This window comes from Protopterus annectens, chromosome 1.part1 (genome assembly GCF_019279795.1).
Source record: "Protopterus annectens isolate FY-2018-M chromosome 1.part1, PAN1.0, whole genome shotgun sequence".
NCBI classification, from domain to species: Eukaryota; Metazoa; Chordata; order Ceratodontiformes; family Protopteridae; genus Protopterus; species Protopterus annectens.
The window spans coordinates 561,476,009-561,499,282 of record NC_056726.1 but is presented as its reverse complement, the minus strand read 5'-3'; positions in this window follow the sequence as shown (position 1 = coordinate 561,499,282).

The window sequence follows — 23,274 nt, the reverse complement described above, 5'->3', positions numbered from 1 at the left end:
TGCCTACCTTGACCTGGCTAAGGCATTTGATGCAATACCCCACTCTGTCATTGTAAACAAACTTATGGAATTAGGCATAAACCCCTATATAACATGCTGGATAGCCAGCTGGCTCATAGAGAGGACTTCAAAGAGGCCAGTCACCAGAGAAGTCCCTCAAGGCTCTGTGATGGGTCTGCTCCAATTTGGGATATACTTCTCAAAAGTCAAGGCTAATGCCAAAGTTCTATGGCTGACCAAGTTTGCAGATAATTGCAATCTGGAAGCAGTGATAGAATCCCCCCCAAAGACACAAATCTTACAAGAGGGTTTAACAGACAAATGTCTGGTGTCAAAGCCACAGCATAAAACTTAATGTCAAGAAATCCATTATAGTACCTTTTAACCATCTTCCCAACATGTATCCCACGTAGTAAGGAAATCCTCCTATGTTGCCAACTTCTAAGTAAGTGCATAACGCTTTGGTCCAGGGAAGTCATTGTACCACTATACTGGGCTCTCATCAGACCCATCATTGAGTATAATGCCCCCTTTGGTATGTACCTGACCAGGCACATGCAATAACTGGAACGTCCACAAAGGTTCCTCAAAAAAAGAATACAGGGCATAAACACAATGTCCTATGTGGATCACTGAAAAGACTTATCGCTATACTCTGTCTCCTACAGACTACTGAGAGATGATCTATGCCTGGCATACAAGGCATCCCTGAATCCTACTCTGATGAACCGTTTATCCATATGCAAAACAGACAGTATTGGCAGGGCTACTAGATCTAAAGACCTAAATAGGACATGTTGGAGAGACAGAGATATATATATATATATATATATATATATATATATATATATATATATATATATATATATATATATATGTATATATACATATATATATCTCAGAGACATGTTTGTTGAAGGCCAGGTTACTGTCAACATGTTTCCAGATCCCTGACTAGTGGATATCCAGTGTGTTATATAGGGGTTTATGCCTAATTTCATGTTTATTTACAATGCCAGAGTAAGGTATTATATCAAATGCCTTAGCCAGATGCCTCGAAAAAAAATCTACATTTTTTTTCAGGGGGCAAGTTCCCCCCCCCCGTGCCCCCATCCCCTGCAAATTATATATACAAACTCTGAGACTGCACTACATTGGGGAAAAGGATAAACTTCCCTTTGAAGCATTTCTATGTAGATTGTTGTACATGGGTATTGCATAATTTACCCTTTTCCCTACTGCAGAGTGATTTTGGAGTTGGTATATATCATTTGCAAGGGAGGTTGGGGGTGCAGCCCCTTACAGTGAGGGTGCAGATGACCTTGCCCCCCCTGCAAAAATGTAGATTTGTTTTTGCTTTTATTTTGAGTTTTTGGAAACACGATCATATAGTCTTGACCATATGAATTTTTAATTTCCGAAAACCTCAATGAAGTCATATAAACCTCGTATAAGTTGTAGCAAGCCACTTGCTACAATTTTAAAAGTAGAGAGATGAGGACTTTTTTTGATCCTAAACTTAGAGTTAAGAAGTTGAGGGGGGTACAAAATTATTATATAGATTTCTCCTGAGCTTAGGTGTGCCAGCCAGTTTGGGAATAGACATGTTTGCTTCTCAACTTACAGCTGAGGAGCACCAGATTGGGGAATGGCACAGGGTACAAGATGAGCCAGCTGGAGCTCTGAGAAGTTGCACTGGAAGACTAAATACGTGAGACAAGTGCATTTATGTCTACAATACTCCTTGCAATTGTAGCACCAAAATGTTCTTAATGTGAAAATGATGCTATGGTAATAGTGATGTAAGCCGTGAGGTCTTACACAGGGGAAAGGAAATATTATTGAAAGCCTAAGTGCTGTGTAGAAGGGCTATGCAGAGTAACTAGAGACAAACTGAGCAGCAATAACGCAGTGTAGCTCTCACTGACCTCAGCCTAGCCTTCAGAGAGGACATGCTGGAACACATTTTCAGCAATATATAGGATATGTTTACAGCACATGTACATCAGATTTCACCAAGAGAAGGGGACACTTATCAGTATGTTAATGTGCAATTTGCAGGTGTATTTGTCTATCATGTAGATAGGCTTGGCATTGTGGGAAGTTGTCTGTGTGGGCCACATGTATAGGAGACGTGTGCGAGTGTGTGTGTGTGTGTGTGTGTGTGTGTGTGTGTGTGTGTGTGTGTGTGTGTGTGTGTGTGTGTGTGTGTGTGTGTGTGTGTGTGTGTGTTGGATAAAGGAAATGTGACCACTGGATCCTCTATACAAACAATGGACACAGTATCTGTAGGCCAACCAAAAGACATACACCATATGGAGGACAGGTTACTGGAGCAGTTCCAGTAGTGGGATACCCCCTTCATAGCATCATAAGAACCTTCCACAAGCCCCCTAAGGGGAAGCCAGGCATACAGGGGTGAGTACTACTGTTCATTGGAGACATGAGTCCTGCTCTTACTCTGAAGTTCCTGTGTCAAAGGTCAGGATGCATCATAAGTGCAGGCCCACCATGGAGGCACAGGACAGTACTACCACAGCCATTTCTGAGTTAATACAAATAGGGCAGGGTGTGCAGGATGATCTACAGGAGTGCATGTGTGACAGTTTCTGTCAAGTACTAGCATGTGCCATGTCCTGTCATGTTCACATGTCATATGTCAAACAACATCTATGAAGCTGTTCCACTGATATATGTATGAATGGTGGCCATTGTGGCCATGGACTGCTTATATCATAGTCGCACAGTGCTGCCACCTCCACTGCTACATTTATTGTAGATGTGACTGCAGACTTGTGAAGGCATGCCCAGGGTCAAGCCAGTCATGGCAGTGGATGTCTGGTAATGAATGTCATTCATGGTTGGACAGCATGCCACCATCTAGCCAGGGTTATGGTACAACCCATGCAAATCCTAGCAGAGGCAGCTCTTGTGGCAGGGGTGCACATGGGTTGCCAAAAGCTCTATCATGCGTGCCCTGAATATTTCCAGTGGATCAAGCTGCAGTGCTGCAAATACTGTTGTGGCTATCACTTGGCACACACACACACACACACACACACACACACACACACACACACACACACACACACACACGCTACAGCCCTCACTGTTTAACATATTCAAACACCCAGTGACACTAGCCCATCACAAAGCCTTCTGCATTACCACCCCCAAGCAGCTCATACCCACTGTGCATTCTTACTTTTCATAGCCTTGAATACCCACACGTACCCCTGTGAAAAAACATTGTACACTTGTGCTCCCTCCCCACCAGTGCAAATGATGGCACCTGTGCCCTTCCCTTTGTACTTTCTACTAAAATCACTGTGTTTGTGCATGAAAGTCTATAATTTCTTAAATCTGCTATATATATTCTGGCATATCTAGAATAGTTTTTGTAAGTGTTCCTGCACAAAGTATATAATTGTCAAAGTATGTAATTGTCAAGTTACTCTGTCTCTATGTCTGTATCTATGGAGCTTTTCTCCCCGGGCCACTGCTGACAATGGACCAAAATCCAGTTGGACTCACCCGATTAACGAATGTAAAATAAATAAATAAATAATACTTGGGTTCCCTGTGTCTGATGCAAAGCATGGCCAGCCTACACATGGGTAAACACAGTCTAATGATGAGTTTAAATGCATCCCTTTTAGTATAGTGTATCTGAAGCTGTGTACAAGCTGCTGCCTTTTTGCCAGTGCCACTGCTTACTTTGTCTTCTTCTGAATAGCATGGTCATCCTCTTTTGCTGGGTCCATCACTGACTCCTCATTTGGCTCGGCCTATACCGCCTGGTCTGCTGAAGGTTGCTCCTCCTGTATTCCTAACCCCAACCCCCACTGTAGCTGCCTCTTAAGTATGATATTGTTTAACATTGTGTCTGCTTAAAACATTTTAGCACATATAGCAGGGTCATATTATAGGGCATCACCTGATACATCCAGGTAGTAAAACATGCTTTCAGCAATCCAGGCACACACTCAAAAATGACCATGGTTTGTAATAGTGCATAATTGTATCCCTGATCAGTTTCATTTTGTGGATTTCTGATTGGTGTCATAAATTCGGGCTGCAGGTCATATCCAGCATTGTTGATAAAATACCCATGGAAGAAATCTTCCCTCACAGACCATTGGCAAAGGTCACATGTGTGCAATATGTGAGAGTCATGATAATTGCCTGGGTGGGCTTAGATGCATTGTAGATGACAGCCTGTACATTACAGACCTGGCAGCTGACTGGGTCATAGCCTTTACGGTTCAGATAATTTCTTTCCAGGTCACTAGATGTTGCCTTTATTTCAATGTGGGTGCACTCTATGACCCCCAGCACATCAGGAAAATGGGCTAGATTGTAAAAGTCCCACATAGTGTTTGCTCTCCCCTCTGTGGTACATGGAAAACATATATGATCCCCACATGCTACAACATGACATTGGGGAACTGATGTAGTATTCTAGAGACAGATGCCTTAAATATCTCCACTGTATCCCCTGCTGGTTGATGGAAAAGTCCCTGAAGCTAATATATATAATGCCACACATACCTTGCATCCTCTGGATGGTTAATCCACATCTCCTATGGGCCTGCAGATGATGCTGACAAACGTCTACCATGTTCTGCTTTCTATTCCTAGCCACACAGTACCAGTCAGCAATATCAGTCTCATGGAGTCCATGAAACTTTAAGCATGGTCGGATGATATGACTGTTCTGAGGGTGATGATGTACCACCATAGCTCATAGTGGCAATAAAAGTTTTTTGCATATACGTATTACCTAATGCTGTGGCAACCACTAACATAATTACATAGTTTGGTGGCATGAACTTGAGGATTTAGCTGCATTGCATTCTACAATACTGGTGTAAGAGCACCATGTAACACAATTTATATGGTTCGGGATTACTCCACCATCTTCATTTAAATACAGTGACCCTTATTTTAATAATGTTGTTCAATACCATCTGTTTATATAGCCATTAGCCTATACAAAATTGCTTATCACAATAAAGCTGAACTTTATGAATGCCAAAATCCAAAAGAAATTCTTCTAATAGTTTTGGTCAAACTGTGGTTTGTTTGTAGACAGACCAGTCAGTGTTATTCAGATTAAATTTTCTACAAATACTTATTTTGTCAGTAGTATTACCCATTTACCTCCTGGTGGACGAATATTGAATTCTTGAGGGCCATTTGGCAAAGTTCAACCCATCGAGGATCAGAGCAATGGCCAATGTGATACAGGCAAATGTGGATAGGAAATACACCACAAAGGTTTACCAACCCTGCTGTGAAAATATAGCTAACATTGTCATATCTCACTCTTTATTGCCTTGCAAAGGAAGTAGATGAACTGGAGTCTTAATCTAAATTCAGACTTACAGATTTCATGTTCCTAGTGAATCTAGTTAAGACATAATATAAACAAAAAATAGTTGATCATAATTTATGCATCACTATTATTTGTGTTTCTGAGAGACAGGAAGCATTTCCAAAACAGAGTTGATTTCCAGGTTTTTGAATAGTTCTAATAATGGCAGACATACTTGTTGGAAAAGTAGAAGCAAATGGATGCATATTACTTTTGCATTTGTCATTTTACTGCCAACCATATTTTTTAATAAAATAATATAACGTCTTAGAAAACTATCATGTCCTTTTCTCCATCCTTAACTCTTGTTAAACATTCTAAATATATTTTTTATGTATCCATTCCTTATTATATCATAATATCTTATGAACTTATCAGCCAAGCAGCTGCTAATGTCTTTGTGCTAGGTAAAACATCTGGACACTGTATTCAAAGAAACCTAGCAGCATATTATACTGGTAGGAATACATAAAATACTCTACACAATACGCTAAACTCCTGTGAGACCATAAATTTGCTATCACTAGAAATACAGCTGAAAACTTAACAGTGAGTTTTTCTGTTATAACCATTGTGACTTTCTGGAAGAAATTAGAGTTATGAAGGCCTTCTTGGAAGATTCTGAAAGCTACAGGGCAGGAGTTGGAGAAGACTGGATGAATAGTATCCGGCTATGTAAATATCATCAGTGGAAATGTAAATAGGCACAGAGCTTAAACATTTGTACTGAAATAGTGAATAAGCACTACAAACATGAAACATTGTTTGAGTTACATGGGAGGCAGGCCACAGTCCTGAGGGGTACATGAGTTCTGCTTCAAGACTGACAGATAAAATGATGCACTTAGAGTTTGAGTTTGTGTGTGTGTGTGTGTGTGTGTGTGTGTGTGTGTGTGTGTGTGTGTGTGTGTGTGTGTGTGTGTGTGTGTGTGTGTGTGTGTGTGTGTGTTAGTGTATGTGTGTGTGTGTGTGCGCGCGCGAGCGCGTGCACGTGTTTATGTGCGAGCATTTATTCACTCAAGAATTTATATGGAAGTGTTGAATGGATGTCATTAATGTCATCTACAATATAAAGAATGTACAGGTCTTTCTTAAATGCCCACTGCTTCTCCTGTTATCTGCAACAAATTCATGATAACTAAACTTCGACTTATTTGTTTCCTGTTCCTGTAAAAATATACTATTACCATTAACAAACTGATCATCAAAGGATTGCATTAAGCATTCAGTTCTACTACACTAAACTTTTTTTTTTTTTGCAATCTGATTTTTATTAGCATTTTTAAAGACACAAATACAGAATCAATTACAAGTCAAACAATGCAAATTGGTTCAAACTACTATACTAAACTTAAGTTTTACCAAAAGGAATTAAGGAAAAAAAAAAAAAAACAAAAGAAGATGGAAACCCTTGAAGTGTCAGGACTTGGCAAACCCAAGCCTTGGAATGTGAAGACTGACTGCAAAGCAGACATACATATGTTAAGCCAAAGAGCTATTTCTCTTGAATATTCACTTTTCAAGAATGGAATATACAAGTTTAAGGGTGTGAAGAAGAGTAATGTCTGATATTCATTGTTCTTTTGTATGTTTGACTTTTTTTTCTATTTTGGGATTTGGCATTCTGAGCCCTGACCTTCAATAGAGAGGCAAGAAGAAGCATCGAACTTGAATTGATTACTTTGTAGCAGTTCTTCACCATTTACTCTCATTATTAAGTTACATTTTCTTTGGTTTCTTTTCACCTATATCCTAAGGAGAATGAAAACACATGAAAAAGATATGCTGCAGATACTGGGTTTTATGGATCTGATGAACTATGACAGGAATCCCAAAGCTTTTAACTTATAGTCTGAAATAAGCCCCATTACTTGCATCTAGAATTTCTACTTAGTGCTGAGGGTGTGGGCTCCGTGAACTTGTCCCTCCTTCACATAGGATGACAAAGACCAGATCTGAGAGTGAACCCAAATTTCATTTGTCTTGTTTATTTGTCTTTGTCTGGTTGCTTTTCATATATCCATTTCTTATTATGCCATAATATTTTATTAGTTGATTGTATGTGTGTATGGATGGAGAGATGACTGAATAGCTGGATGGTTAAATCTATTCCTTATCTATAAGTCATCTTTAAATAAAGTGGTAAAACCTTTTCAGATATATCTTTGGTATAGTATGCACAAGCAAATCAGAGTACACAAACAAGTAGAATTAAGCAATTGGTTAGTGTCATTGTGCAGAAATTATAAACTATCAAATTTTACATTAAAAAGATAATGTAAACAGTTTATTTTATAAACTCAGTGGCAAATATTTAGGTAGAAGAAGCAAACAAGCAGTAAGGTAAATAGTATAAAATATACAATTCTATCAGGGTGTAAATGGCAAATGTAAGATAGTGTATGGCACTGTTATAAGCAGTGATCAAACAATACATCTCTTGTTTATGTTTAGCTTAGCATAGGGGAGGCAAATTATAAGACAAATCACATTTAGCTTTTAAACTACAGGTCTGTATTGCCTTTCAGTCAGCTCACGTTTCATCAATATTATTATTATGTATTATATTATGTATTATGTATGTTAGAATCTTATAAGACTTTATGAGTGGCTATGCCCTTCCTCTACTCTGGTACTTTTATTTCACTATAAAATAAGAAGCACAAAGGCATAGCTTTGGCAAAAAGCATAAAAGATTACGGCTCTGAAACATTAATGAGCTACCCCATGTAGCCATGGGTACAGAGTTTAATTTCTGATATCTCCTTTTTCCTGTGTGAGTTTCTGACCAAGTCATTTTAACCAGACAGTGCTCCTGGAATAGCCCTAAAAAGGGACATTTGTGTCCAGTGGGATTACATTGATAACAAATGTATAAAAAATAGTTTTGTTGCCATTTTTGTGTACATATATTTGTTTAGTGAATGCAAACTAAAACTGGTAAAATGTTTCTCTGAATTAAGCTTTGAACCTGGGTAACCTCATGGAATATCTTAGGTTATTTTTGTGCATGCTTTCTGAATAAGCAACGCCTAGACAAAGAAGGGGAAAGCACATATTGGGTCTTCAAACTTCATAAATCACAGCTATGATAAGTTGTTGTGTTAGTTATAAGCTTTTGGAAGCACAGACCCTGGTCAAACAGTAGGAGTATATATATATATATATATATATATATATATATATATATATATATATATATATATATATTGATCAAAATGTTTAACTTCCAGAAGTAGTTTTTACAGCTGGGTGCCAAGAAAAAAAAAACTTCAATACAAATTTAACAAAAGTACAGCAACTGAGTTACAGACATTTTTAAAAGGTGTCAGCTTTTGGCTTCAGGCCCTTCATCAGATAGAATTTGTAAAACTTTTTTTATGAATATCATAAAGTAATTACCATCGACAGTGCAGGAAATAATGCCTACTACAGTATCTACTTCTGCTAATTAAGGCCAGTAAAAAAGACAGCAAAATAACCTCATGACAGCGACTATAGTAGGCACTTTCATGGTTCCTACTTAGCTAAAACAAACTCCAGAAGGTAAAAAAGTCATCTGTCTAAGAGTAAAAGTAAAGGATTGCATTCTACATGGTTGAATGGAATAATGACACTGACATTTCCAAAGGAAAACATACAGTAAGAGTGGCCTACAGGGAAGAAAAACAGCATTGTACAAATATCTGAATTATACAAAAACCTGTACAACAATAAAAACAGTTATTGCAATCACACTAGAAGTCATTTGTGGACAAATTTAGAATACTTCTGAATTCTAAGTATAGTATAGTATAGCAGAATATGTTTCGTCAACAGAATTGATAAATGTATGCCTCCCAGCCAGAACCATACTTTTGCAAGCAGACACTCAGTACAAATCAGAGAAACAGGGCAGTGAGCAGTAGAAGAGTAAGTGGGTTATTTTGCTAGGACAGTACCATTGCTAGTAAGAGTGGCATTTAGGGACATATGTCTAAGAGGCAGGAGGGAAACACATCAAGGTGGCACTGTACTCTCTATCTGTGTGGGCAGAAGACATTAATGGCTATAGCCCAAGTGAAGAAGCTCAGTATCTGCCTTTGCAGTAGCATATTTCGCACTCAGATGAGAGGATACTGTAAATTCCAGACACATATTGCACCACACTAAGCATTCTGTATTTTAAAGCAGCCCTTTTATTGCATATAACACTTACTTTTGGTTCCCTTCAGTGATATTCTTAACATATATATATATATATATATATATATATATATATATATATATATATCTTTGACTTGGTACTAAGAAAACAATTATATTGTAATAGAATGGCAAAATGCACTGTTGAAGCTTTTGAGTGCACACACACAAGCACACACCCTCACATTTATATATGCACATACACACACATACATATACACTCATTCATAGATTTATATATATTTATAAATATATAAATATATATATATATATATATATATATATATATATATATATATATATATATATATATATACATGTTATACCGAAAGTGAAATTGCCGCACACACTTTTGCGAAAGTGCTTTTCATTGAAAAAGCACTTTCGTGAGAGTGTGCAAAAAAAAGACAAAAACCTGGAGAAATGGCTGTTGCTGAGATTGTAGCACAGTGGGGATAAGGGAATATTCCCTTTTTCCAACTGTAGTGCAATCTCGGAGTGAGAATATAAAAGTAAGGGGTGCAGGGGGGCTTGCCCCCTGCATAAATGTGATTACTGTGTTTTATTTTTTAATTTTTTTTTTAATTTTTTCATAGACTTTATCGAATGTGCTTTTTTGGTGAAAAGCACTTTCGCTAAAGTGTGTTTGATATATATATATATATATATATATATATATATATATATATATATATATATATATATATACATAAATATATATATATATATATATATATATATATATATATATATATATATATATATATATATATATATATACGGATCACCTTTATATCCTCGAAATCGCGTTTCGCAGACACACTAATCACCGACACCAAAAGACCGACAACAAAAAATACTGACAACGCAAAACACCGAAAACCATTACACCAACACACTACACGTAAACAACACAGTACACTACATAACATATCCACTATCCCTAGCCCAAACCCTAACCCTAAGGTCCAAAACTACAGCACACTTAACCTACCTGCACCCTAACCCTAACTCACTTACCCACCCCTAACCCCAAGATCCAACACTACCGCACACTCACCCTACCTGCACCCTAACCCTAACTCACTTACCCACCCCTAACCCCAAGATCCGACACTACCGCACACTCACCCTACCTGCACCCTAACCCTAACTCACTTACCCACCCCTAACCCCAAGGTCCGACACTACCGCACACTCACCCTACCTGCACCCTAACCCTAACTCACTTAACCCACCCCTAAACCCACAGTCCTTCACTATCGCACACTTACCTGTCCACTCCCTAACACTAAATCCCTCACTCGATCGCACACTTACCGAGTCCGTTGGGTTCTCACCTTGTCGGTCATCTGCGTTGTCGGTGTTTTCGTCCTGTCAGATTCCGTGTCGGCGAAACACGCTGTCGGGCATCTGAAGGTGACCCATATATATATATATATATATATATATATATATATATATATATATATATATAAATTAATATCCAAAACAGGATGGTCTCTGCTGGAGTGTAGTATTGCATAAAAATACAGCTACTGACACCAACACTACTTCCACCACAGCCAGGTCATAGCCTTTCTTTATTCACTGCCACTTTCTGTCTTATGCAATAAAACCAGAAAGCAAAGCTTAAAGCTTAAAAACTTTAATGACTTAATAAAATAATAAAAAATAGATGAGCACTCTTGGGTTCGTGCAACGTCTTTTTAGATCAGTTCCATAAAACCACGCTAAAATATTTAAAATGATGTGCATCCAGTCATCAAGTATCTTTTTCATTGTTTAACCAATTAAAATTCAGAATTTCTACACTGTTTTTAACATCTTCTTCTTTCGGCTTTTCCCGGTTAGGTGACACTACAGCAGAACTCCGGTCCGCTAATGATTGGCAGTAGATTTTTTATGGGTGCCGAGGTGCCAGTTCAACGTCCAACCTTCAGCGAAGGCACGCCCATTCTATGCATGTCTTTTGAACGCCACTTGACCATGGGGAGGACATGCAGACTCCACACAGAAGGTGCTCCCGCTGAGAATCGAACGGGAGAACCTCTTGCTGTGAGGCAACAGCACTACTGCGGCACCACCGCGGCTTCATACAAGGCTAAAATAACAATTGGTTGTGTCTCTAGCCAATCAACTTCTTCTTTTCTTGATTTACATCTTCATCAGAGTCCGTGCTATCACGATGGTGTTTCCTCTCAGAGACTTATTAAAATATTTTCAAAATGCCATGTATCTTGTTTATCTTATTCAACATTTAAAGTTCTTGAGCAGTTTGTTTATAAGTTTAGCTAAGTTAAAGTTACTAAGCCTCAATCCTGATGTATTTGTAAAGCTGCTTGAACAGAACCCACGAATGTTCATCTTATTCATCCTGACTAGACGAACAACAGAAGAATGCCAAAGAAGCTGAAATGTAAGGTGCACAAAACAGTGGTATAATCAGCACTTCCATATAGAACAGAGACTCATTTTATTTCATAATTTTTCATTGTAAATTATTATAATTATAAATACATTATTTCAGTTTTATATTATCACATTATATCATATTGCATTGCTGTTTTAAAATTGTATCATACAGCATTATATAATGTTTTTCATTATTTTACATTTTGTAATGTTTTCTTAATGACTCTGTATTGTTTTGTAACTCTCAAGTGTAATCATTAACTATAAATTGATTTTTGTACTGGAGCTCCTTGGCCTTTGCTGAAAAGGGTCTTTTTAAGCTCAGTCAGACTAACCCAGTCAACAGTGCCATTAAATAAATAAATAAAACCTGGGAAGTGAAGGCAGATCAGATGAGGAAGCTAGAGGTGATGGAAATTAAGTGCCTGGGATGGGTGGAAGGATGCACACTGAGGGAAAGACAAAGAAATGATGACACTGGGCAGAAGACAAAGTAGTCCCAGTAGAACAGAAGGTCAAAGAGAGCAGATTATGGTGGTTTGGGCAGATTTGCAGGAAAGCAGAGGTTGATCTGGTGAAGAACACTTGGGAGACAAAGGAAGAGGGCAAGAGGAAATTAGAACATTCGGCCAACAGATGGACGGGTTGCATGAGAGAACACCTGCAACAGTTAGGTATGACTTTTGGAGAAGGTTGGAGAATGGCACTAAACTGGGAGAGGTAATGACAGCTGATGTAACATCTCAACCTCATGTAAAATATAGGAATGGGGGGTTGATAAGGATGATACACATTACAGTAAGCTTTTGTTTGAGACTTATTCAGAAATAACTAAGCGCATACTTATTAAACATGATACATACCACAATGAGGATTGCATCAACTTGCTTTTTTTTCCTTTCAGAGCTTAAGCAGATATAAGTGAAATGATACGCTGAGTAGTAATTAACTGAATACATTTTAATATTTTCCATGGAAAGACATTTTAAAGTGATAGATAATTGATATTTGTATTTTGTTGTATTATTTGCTGCATGAACTTGCATATTTTGACAACTAGTGTGAGAATCAACCATACTTTTGACCAGTGTGGGAATCTGACATAATTTTGCTGTTTCATTTTTTAGAACAGTGTGCCTTTATTGATCATTTAGTGCTATATTTAAGACTATTAGTTAAACAGTACAGGAAGAAAGTTATATTTAAGACTATTAGATGCAAAGTATGTCTTTACAGCCCAGTTGGAGGGGTGGGGTGGGGGATACAACTATTTACATATTTACAGTGGTGATGTTTTGCTCTTGTGAGCTATTAAGTCCTGCTGTGTAATTAGAGTACTGGGTTAGGATGTTTGTTAGGTGACAGAGAGCTGCCCAGTATTACCCATTGTCATGGAAAAGAAGACTACTTCTACATGTCTTTAAAATGTTCCACCATGTTTTTCTGAAATATGTCTTATTGTTACAGCACCAGGTACTGGTTAAATGAGACTTGGGTGCCATATTTAACATTGTTGAAAACAAAGTCTGATATGATTCGAAGTCTTCAGTTCTAAAGTTGACTTATACAGTCAGTATAAGTGGCAACTCCTTGTCTTTTGGAGGACAATCTGATTTGTACTTACAAGGTGCCTATGGAGTGGAGTGGAGTGATCCTATAGGTGAAATGTGAATTTTACAAGTACATATATAATTACTGAATGTCTTTGGGATGAAAAATCATAATAGTATTAGTGTACTGATTTTGGTTACTTAAATTAATCGGGCCCTCACTGCAAAAGGTTAAGCATTATAAAGTAGAAGGCAGCACATTGTTATAAAACGTATAAGGTAAAATATTTTTAAATAATATTTGGATTTGAATATTGTTTAAGCTGGAATTCCTTCTGATTCATTATAACTTAATCACTAGGTGGACTCATAAATTTGCATACTTTGGGGAATCTGTTGAGGTGACCAGAAAGTGTTTCAGCTCATCATTTTTTGAGGATTCAGACTGGGTTTTATTGATGTACCTACCAGGTATTGTAGTAGATATTTAGACTGCCTTGTGCAATTTAGTTATTTATCTTGTTCTTTTTATTATAGCTATTATTTTGTATTTCAGTCTCTACTAAAAGTTTCAGTATGGGAACATCCTGGGGAGAACTGGATGGTGAAAAAGATAGCGTTATCTGTGACTACAAAACAATTAGTTAAAGGTAATTTAGTTGATTAAAAGAATATTGTGTAATACCAAAATGAATGGAAGAAATCAGGATTCATGCAGTGATAATATATTTTGACAGGCTACAATTGTATTAATGCAGATGATAATAGAGTGGACTGCCTTCTGTCAAGGATTTATCCAGGTAGGATAATGAAGACTACCAATGAAGAAATAGAAGGAGTTCCCATTCCCAGAATTGCCATGTTATGACCCTTAAGTCACACATTAGACTAGATCTGTGAAATTATAAGATCATTGGCCTTACAAGTAAGGTAAATAGTTGGGCCTATAACTCTGATGGACTATCTGAAACAAACTTGAGCTTATGCTTTGGTGAGACTGGACTTAAGTTTTATAAAAGTGGAATCCCATCTTCAATATCTGAGGATATTTTGAAACTTGTTTCATTTTTCCATGTTTGACAACCTACAAATTTGTCTTAGATGGAAAGTAGGTGAGATAATGTTTGTTTTAAAGTAGAATTTGCTTGTATATTAAAGTAAAATGAGAGTAACACTTATAGCTGTTTGACTCAGTCTCTTAGCCAGGATGTAAGTACTATTCTTGATTACTTGTATGACCTGAGAGGAATAACCATAGGTAACTGAGAGCATAGTCAGCCTTAGGCATAGGCCAACTAGGCAGCCACCTAGGGCACCGCTCTGGAAGGCATGCTTTTCCAGTATTTATGTGGTGTAGGTAGACCAGGATGGGGGCACCAGGTGGTGTGGTGGGAGGCGCCATGGAGCCCTTTTGCCTAGGGCACCAGTTGACATAAGGCCGCTCCTGACTGAGAGTGTGGCAGAGCAGTATAACATGTCAATGCAATGAGGCTCAGGCTATGTAGGTGCAGCAGTATAACTTATCAATGCAATGAGACTATGTAGGTGGAGCAGTATAACTTTTCAATGCAATAAGGCTATGTAGGTGGAGCAGTATAACTTATCAATGCAATGAGGCTATGTAGGCGGAGCAGTATAACTTATCTATGCAATGAGGCTATGTAGGCGGAGCAGTATAACTTATCTATGCAATGAGGCTATGTAGGGGGAGCAGTATAACTTATCTCAATGCAATGAGGCTATGTAGCAGGAGCAGTACAACTTATCTATGCAATGAGGCTATGTTGGTGGAGCAGTATAACTTATCAATGCAATGAGGCTATGTAGGCAGAGCAGTATAACTTATGTATGCAATAAGGCTATGTAGGTGGAGCAATATAACTTATCTCAATGTAATGAGGCTATGTAGCAGGAGCAGTATAACTTATCTATGCAATGAGGCTATGTAGGAAGATGGGGGTGCTGCAATCAGTGATGCAGGAGAGAGTAGGGTGGATATTGCCTGGTATAACAAAAATATTGGTCAGTGATAAGAGAGGGTGGAACACAGATGTGCTGAGGAGTAGGTTGTTCAGGAATGACACAGAATAGATAGATGGAGACAGAGTAGAAATCTGCATAAAGAAAAGTGTTAAACTAGGATTATAAAGGAAGAACGGCAAGCCAAGTGTGACACACAGGGAATGAAGTGTCACAACCTAGGTTAATTGTCCTGACATTAAGATATAAGGATCAACTGGTGGAGCAGTGTAGAATATTATCCCCGAAACCATCAAGGAAGCAGGGTGAGACACTGGAAGAGAGATTAAAAATATAGGGTTGGTGTAGGATGGTAATGCTCATAGATGATCTGAAGCTGTAGGAACAAAAATGTTAATTCAAAGGTTCAGGGTACAGAGGGAACTGGAAATAAATGAGGTTATGGCCCATAAGATTAATGAGTGCAAGGCTTTACCAGAAAAGACAGAATTCTGGATGATGTCCTAACCAAAATGGTGGTGGGTCATGGACGTCCAGGTGAAGGCACAATTAGCTAGTGATGACCTTGAAAGTGTAGAGTTTAGAGTGAGGGGTAAGATAAAAATAAGAAGATGATGCTATAGGATTTTAGATGAACAGATTATGCTGAGGTGGGGGAGAAGGTGAAGTCAGAGTTCGGAAACAGGGGGCAAATAAATGGAGTAAAAAACATAGGAAGTAAAGGGTTCCTATTACTTGATCGAACGTTTCGGTTAGCGAATACCTAAATTTCGATCTAGTACTAGCGAAAGCAAAAAAACGCAAATGGCCAATTTAATGTAGGGAAAGAATTTCCTTGGCCAGTATGCAGATTTTGCCCATTTCCCCACTGTAGAGCTATCTCGGAGTTGGTATATTTAGTTAGGGGGTGTGGTTTAAATTTTTTTTTTTTTTTTTTTTTGTGGCCGAGGGAATTCATTCCCTACGTTAAATTGACAATTCGCTGTTTTAATTTTTCGATATTACCAGGTCGATGTTTAGGTTTTCACTAACCTAAACTTTTGATTGGGTAATATAGATGTGGGAGTAAACCAGGGATGGAGTTCTCATATCTGTCAATATGGGTGTGATAAAGAAGCTAAAAAGATGAAAATGCAAATGTGTCTACATAAGAATGTGAGGGTAATAAGTAGGACAAAAGGTTGGGCTTACATGAGGTGGAAAAGAAATTGTATGGAACTGAAGAAAGCACAATACAAGAAACCTAGCAGAAGGGCAGCAGAGATAGTGAAAACAATAAAAGATGACATTAAAATGGTTTTGACAGAAGGGATCAGAAAAGAGATTTTTTTTTAAAATAACCACTGTTGTGTGCAATCCATGTAGTGAAAAAAAAAACAGTAACCAAAAAATGAACTCCACGCTGTCCAAGTCAACGGTTTGCTCCATCCTTTCATTAGTAAAACTTTAAAAGTTAAGCACTTTTGTCCACTCAAGGACTTCATTAGAGTTCTGATGAAATAGAAATCCTAGAGGAGATGAAAGTGCTTAACTTTTAAAGTTTTACTAATAAATGGATGGAGCAAACCCTTGACCTGGACAGCGTGGAATACAGATTTTTTTTTAAATAAATACTAGAAAGGAAGCGCTGAGGGCCAAAGAGACAAGTATGATCATAACAAACTGGAAAAAGGCAGGGGAATTTAAAAAATGCTTTAATTCACATGTCCGGAAGTGTTGCTAGGGTGGGGCAAATGATTCAAGGTAATTTGTTGAACAATATTTGTCCTACAGACAAGACCATGAAAAAATATAACTGAAAACCAAATTCAACTAACAACTGAACAAGCTTTTTTGTTTTGTGGGTCTCATCACCCCCATCTAGAAGGAGACCTTGTTAATGTATATAGCTGGTTATATGTATATCTCATTCATATATATATATATATATATATATATATGTTTGTGTGTGTGTGTGTACACACACACACCCACACACACACACACACACACACACACACACACACACACACACACACACACACACACACACATACCACACACATATATATGTAGTGATAGATAACATGTAGATTATCTATGAGATACTTTATCTAATCATGACTCATCAAAAATACTTATCTAATTACATTTTATCTAATGAAATTCTTCAATACATTTTATCTGTTAAAAATTTCATACAAAGGAAAATTTGTGCTTTTTTGATCATTGGCATGACTTTTCTTAAAGATTTATAAGTAATATTGCTGTTTAGTTTATAGGTTCATAGGTTCATACTAGGCTATCTGCCCTAGGGCATTTATAAGCCTAGCCAGAATGTGTTTGGCTTTCGCCACCCATTTCAAATTTATTTTGCTATGCCCTTTTTCGAGGTTAGTATACTGTGCCTCTGTCTAACAGTGACACAGAAGTGATACCCGGGGTAAACCTACGATCTCCCATCCACTCATCAAGATTCCTCTTGAAGAGAGTCAATGAGGGACTCTGCCTAACCTGGACTGGGATTTTATTCCAGAGTGAAGGGAGCCTCTGGGTTATGAATCTGTCCCTCCAGCATGTCCTATTTATTTCAGTGCTGAGGTTCAAGTCTCGTGCGCGCGTAGCTCGATGGGATTTGGATTTTCTGAGGTGCAGCATGTCCATTAATTCCGGGTTGGACATGGCTTTATACGTCAGGCACAGATCGCCTCTGAACAGGCGGTATGAGTAGAGCTGGAGTTTCTTTAACCGGGCAGCATATGGCATCTGTTTGAGCCCTTTGATCCTCTTGGTGAGGTACTTTTGGGGTCTTTCCAGTTGCTGCAGGTGTCTGGTAAGGTACATCCCAAAAGGTGCATTGTACTCAATTATGGGCCTGATGAGGGATGAGTAAAGAGGCACGATGACCTCCCCTGATCTAGATGTGAATCCCTTCATGATTAGGTGGGCTATATAAAATGTTTTTCTAACCACTTTGGCCACGTGGTTGTCAAATGAGAGATTGCTATCAACTTGGGTCCCCAGGTCCCTAATTACTTCTTCTGTACTTAATGGATTACCACCTATGTGGTAATTTGTGGGCACTTTGTTTTTGCCAAAGGGAATGACTATACACTTTTTGGCATTTAGCTTGAGGCCATGGCTCTGGCACCAGTTGTCTGTTTCTATGAGGCCCTTTTGGAGGATGCTTGTGTCGGCTGGAGAGTCGATTATGGCGAACTTGGTCAGCCACAGTCCTTCCATGTTGGCCTGTACCTCTGAGAAATATATACCGAACAAGAGAGGTCCCAGGACTGAGCCTTGTGGGACACCACTTGTAACTGGTTTGGAGTCTGACATGGCTCCAGCAATTCTAACCATGTGGGTCGTGTCCTTGAGCCAGTTTGCAATCCATCTAGTGACATAGGGGTTTATATTTAAGCTGGTGAGCTTATCTATAATGCCCGAGTGGGGTATTGTATCGAAGGCTTTTGCGAGGTCCAGGTAGGCTGTGTGGACCACCTTCCCCTCGTCAATGGCCTTGGTGACTGTTTCAAAGAAATCAACCAGGTTTAAGAGGCAGGATCTGCCCTTAACAAAGCCGAACTGGGTAGGATCCAGTGTTTGTAGGTCCCCAATATCTTTATTTATGAGGTCCATGATGATCCTTTCCATAGCTTTGCAGACCAAGCTAGTCAGGCTTATGGGGCGATAGTTTCCAGGATCCGTTGAGGCACCACCTTTATGGAGAGGGACCACTGTTGCTGTACGCCACTCTTTGGGCACATATCCTGTAGTAAGGCTGAGACTGAACAGTAGTTTTATGTTTGGATTTAGCTCTTCTTGGAGTTCATGTAGGACGCAGCCCGGGATACCATCTGGTCCCATTGAGGCTGTGTTTTTTGCTTTGGAGAGGGCGGCTCTTACCTGAGCATCTGAGATGTCAGAGGGACAGCACTCTGCTGGGATAGATATTTGCCCTTTTGGTGGGGGGGGGGGAGTTTGCGCTGAACCTGTCAGCTAGGATGTTGGCAATGTCTGTGGGTTCGGTGTATTTTTTGTCATTTTGGACTAATTCTGAGCATATCTGGGAATTACCACCCAGGTTCCTAACATAACTAAAGAAAGCCTTGTGATTATCCTTAGTGTCCTGTGCAATTTTTCTCTCGAAGCTGGCCTTAGACAATTTTATGTGTGCCCGTAGTTTTTGCTAATACTGATCAGTGATGCCTTCCCTTTTGGGATTTTGCTCTATCATTTAGTAGCTTCCTCCTTCTATTGTATAGTTTGTTTATGGCTGGGGTCCACCAGACAGGACGCCTGCCTTTGGAGGATTGGGTCTTGGTTTTATTTGGGATCGCATGATCCATGCATTCCTGAAGGTGTTCATAGAATGCATTTATAAAGGATTCTGCGGTCTGGGCCGTATTTTCCACAGGCCCGGGGGCTTTGAAGGATTCCACCTCAGTTTTGAGGAGTGTGAAATTTGCTTTAGAGAAGTTTTTCACTGTGGTTTTCTGGGCAGGGGTGGGGTCGGGATGTGAATATCCAGTGAGATTAGTTTATGGTCTGATCTTACCAGTGAGGGATACACTTCTGGTCTGGAGCATAGAGTCCCCATGTTGGTGATGATCAGGTCCAGTATGTTTTCCCTCTTGTGGGAGTGGTAACAAGTTGTTCCATAGCATTGGAGTTAATAATTCCTAGGAACTTTTGGGCTAGGTGTTGGAGCTAGAGTAATGCTCCCAGTCTATGTTTGGGTAGTTGAAGTCGCCCAATATAATGGTGTTTGGAGAGACCTTCATATTTTCCAGTGTTCTCAGGAAGGCCGAGTGGGGTTCCTGGGTTTGGGAGGGTGGTCTGTAGCAGGCTATAAACTGGAAGGCAGTTTTACCCACTGTTAGTTGCACATGGATAGTCTCTGATGCTTCATGCTTTGCCACCAACCTGGAGGTGAGGGTATCTTTGATGAATATCGATACTCCCCCTCCTTTTGTGGTTCGGTCCAAGTTTTGGGGCGAAAAGCATGGTATGAGGTATAAACTGGTAGTGCTGGGGTGCTCTCGGAGCCCTGAACCAGGTTTCTGTTACTGCACAGATATCGATGTTCTCCATGCTAAGGAGAGTTTCGAGTGCGTGCATCTTGAGGTTTAGACTTCTGGCGTTGAGTAGCATTACTCTTAGTTTCTTATCCCTTGTGATACCTATGGAGGTGGGTTTGTCTTTTGAGCCTTGCCTAAAAAAGGCACTATGGGGGTAGCAAGAGCCTTTGCCAATATCCGAAAGCCCAGGGGTGACAGGTGCAAGCCGTCCCTAGCGAAGCATCGTGGCTTGTTGAGCATATCATCCCAAGCTGACAGGCATTGGATCCCCTTTGAATGCACCAGTACTTAAGCCAATTGTTGAAATTGATCATCTTGTCTTCATGTTGTGGCATCATTCTTGGTGAGGATAAGATGCTACTCAATGTCAGGGTCATACCGGCCTGGGCTACATGCTCAGAGAGCTCCTTTATGTCTCTTTTCATGTAGTCCAGGGAGGTACGTCTCCGGTCATTCACACCAGCATGGACAATGACCGAGTCATATTTGTACTTGCCTTGGAGTGACCTGAGTGCTTGTGTTATGTGGCAGATCCTAGCGCCTGACAGGCTGCTCACCGTGACCCTCTCCTTGTTCAGCCTGGTGAGCGGGACGTCAGTGTGCCTGACGATAGAGTCACCTATTACAAGTGTATCAGGTGTGTTCTTTAGTCTTAAGGGCTGTGACTGTTTGGCACACTGGCTTTGTGAGATATGTGTTGCACGTGTTTTGTTTTGGGGTAGCGGCTGCTTGGGTGTCTGCTTTGGACAGTGCTTATGACAGTGTGCTGGATTGTGTGTGCTGGTGGTGCACTGGGTTTCCCTTTGCTCCACTGTAGTTTGACTGTAGAGTTGTTTTATATAAGTTATGGGGATATGGGGGTGAAGGGAGATTTGCACCTCTACAAAAAATATTTATTATTGTATTTTGCTGGTTTAGATCAAGTGAATTTAGACAAGTTGTGTTGGTTAGGATAATCTGTTTTTTGATGAAATGGTAGCTTATATATATATATATATATATATATATATATATATATATATATATATATATATATATATATATGTGTGTGTGTGTGTGTTGTAGAACAGCATGTGTGTTGTATCTTTAAGAAGCATTTCCGAGTGTGGCACATCCATATAAATAGCAATCATGTGCAGGCAGCAGTGCCATTTTGAGAGAGCAGCCAGAGTTTTAACATTTATGAGTGTGGTAGTCTGTTTATAAATTTATTTAAGTTAAGTTACTAAGCCTCACTCCTGATGTGTTTGTATATAATAAAGATGCTTGAACAGAACCTACAATTATTCTTCTGTTTTATCCTGACTACATGAGCTACATGGTATCAGAACCAGAATTAAGAAGACAGCTGCTTCAAGCCATGAGGTGCAGAGTTAACAATGAAGGCATGTTGAGCAGGCTGGGTGTAAAAAAGGGCCAGAAATTATGTACAGGTAACCAAAACTTGCACAAATCATTTTTTTGTAAAAGAAACAATACAGAGCATTCAAAGGGCACAAAACACATTATTAATCAAATGAATATCACAAAAACATATTATTAATCAAACAAACGGCAAAAAATGCATTATTGATTAAACAAGATATTTGGAATTACGATGTTTGATAAAATTATCAGAAAAGTTTATAAGAGGTTCAGAGTTGCCTCAGATTTAAATAACGAGCATGTATAAAATAAAACGAGCATGTTTAGAAATAAAATGAGCACAAGAAAAGTATAATGAGTATGAAAAGAGGTTAAATGGGTACAACAAATATAATAAAAGGGCAAAAAGGGCAAATTAAGTATAGAAAAGCAAGGCAACTGCATGTTTTTTGGCAAACGAATGTGTTCTGTCATGAACTACTATTTTGCATTGACTGAAGCCATTCAAAACATAACTAAAGTTGTTCAAAGTTTCTCAGAACATGTAAAGTATTTACAGTGTGTGCTTTATTCCTGTGCATTTATTCCGAAGAGTTTACTGTGTACAAAATGCAATTATTTCATAAAGTACAGTCAGAATATAGCCATTTCGAAAAGGTTATTGGGCTGTGTACATTTATTTATAGAGTGTCACTATTTCAAAGTGTTTCTTACACTGTACAGAGTTATTTAGCAAAGTACGACCATTTTGGAAAAGTTCAGTGTGCTCTATGCAGGTTATTCACAAAGTGCAGTAATTTCAAAATGTTTCTTACTCTGAGCTTCTTCTGCCCAGTTTATTCAAAAAGGGCAATCATTTTGAAATGTTTTTTACACTAATAAGAGGTGGTTTCACAAAGTATAGTGATTTCAAAAGTGTTCTTGTGCCATGGAGACTTATTTTGCAAAGTTCAGTTGTTTAGAGGCTTGTTGTGCTATTGGGCATAATTATAAGTTATGGCATGAATTTCTGGCATATATGTATACGTGTGTATGTTTGTACATAATTGCAAAAGCCTTCACTAGTGTGTGTTAATATGGCAGAGGCATTTCGCAGACCAAGTCCACTTGTATTTGATCATAATATTGCAGAGATATGAAGAGTGTTTGAACGGGAATATTATATTTTCATACAAGCAGTTTTTTTCTGACAAAGATGCAAGTACAAGGGCATTCATTTTGCTTAACTTAACAGGGTCAGAGCCCATTGAAAGAGAGTGTTCATTTGTGTATGCACCAGCAGTATATGCAGGAGAGGGGGAAAACTATCATATTGTTGTATCGGCCGAATCAAGGGAGCACC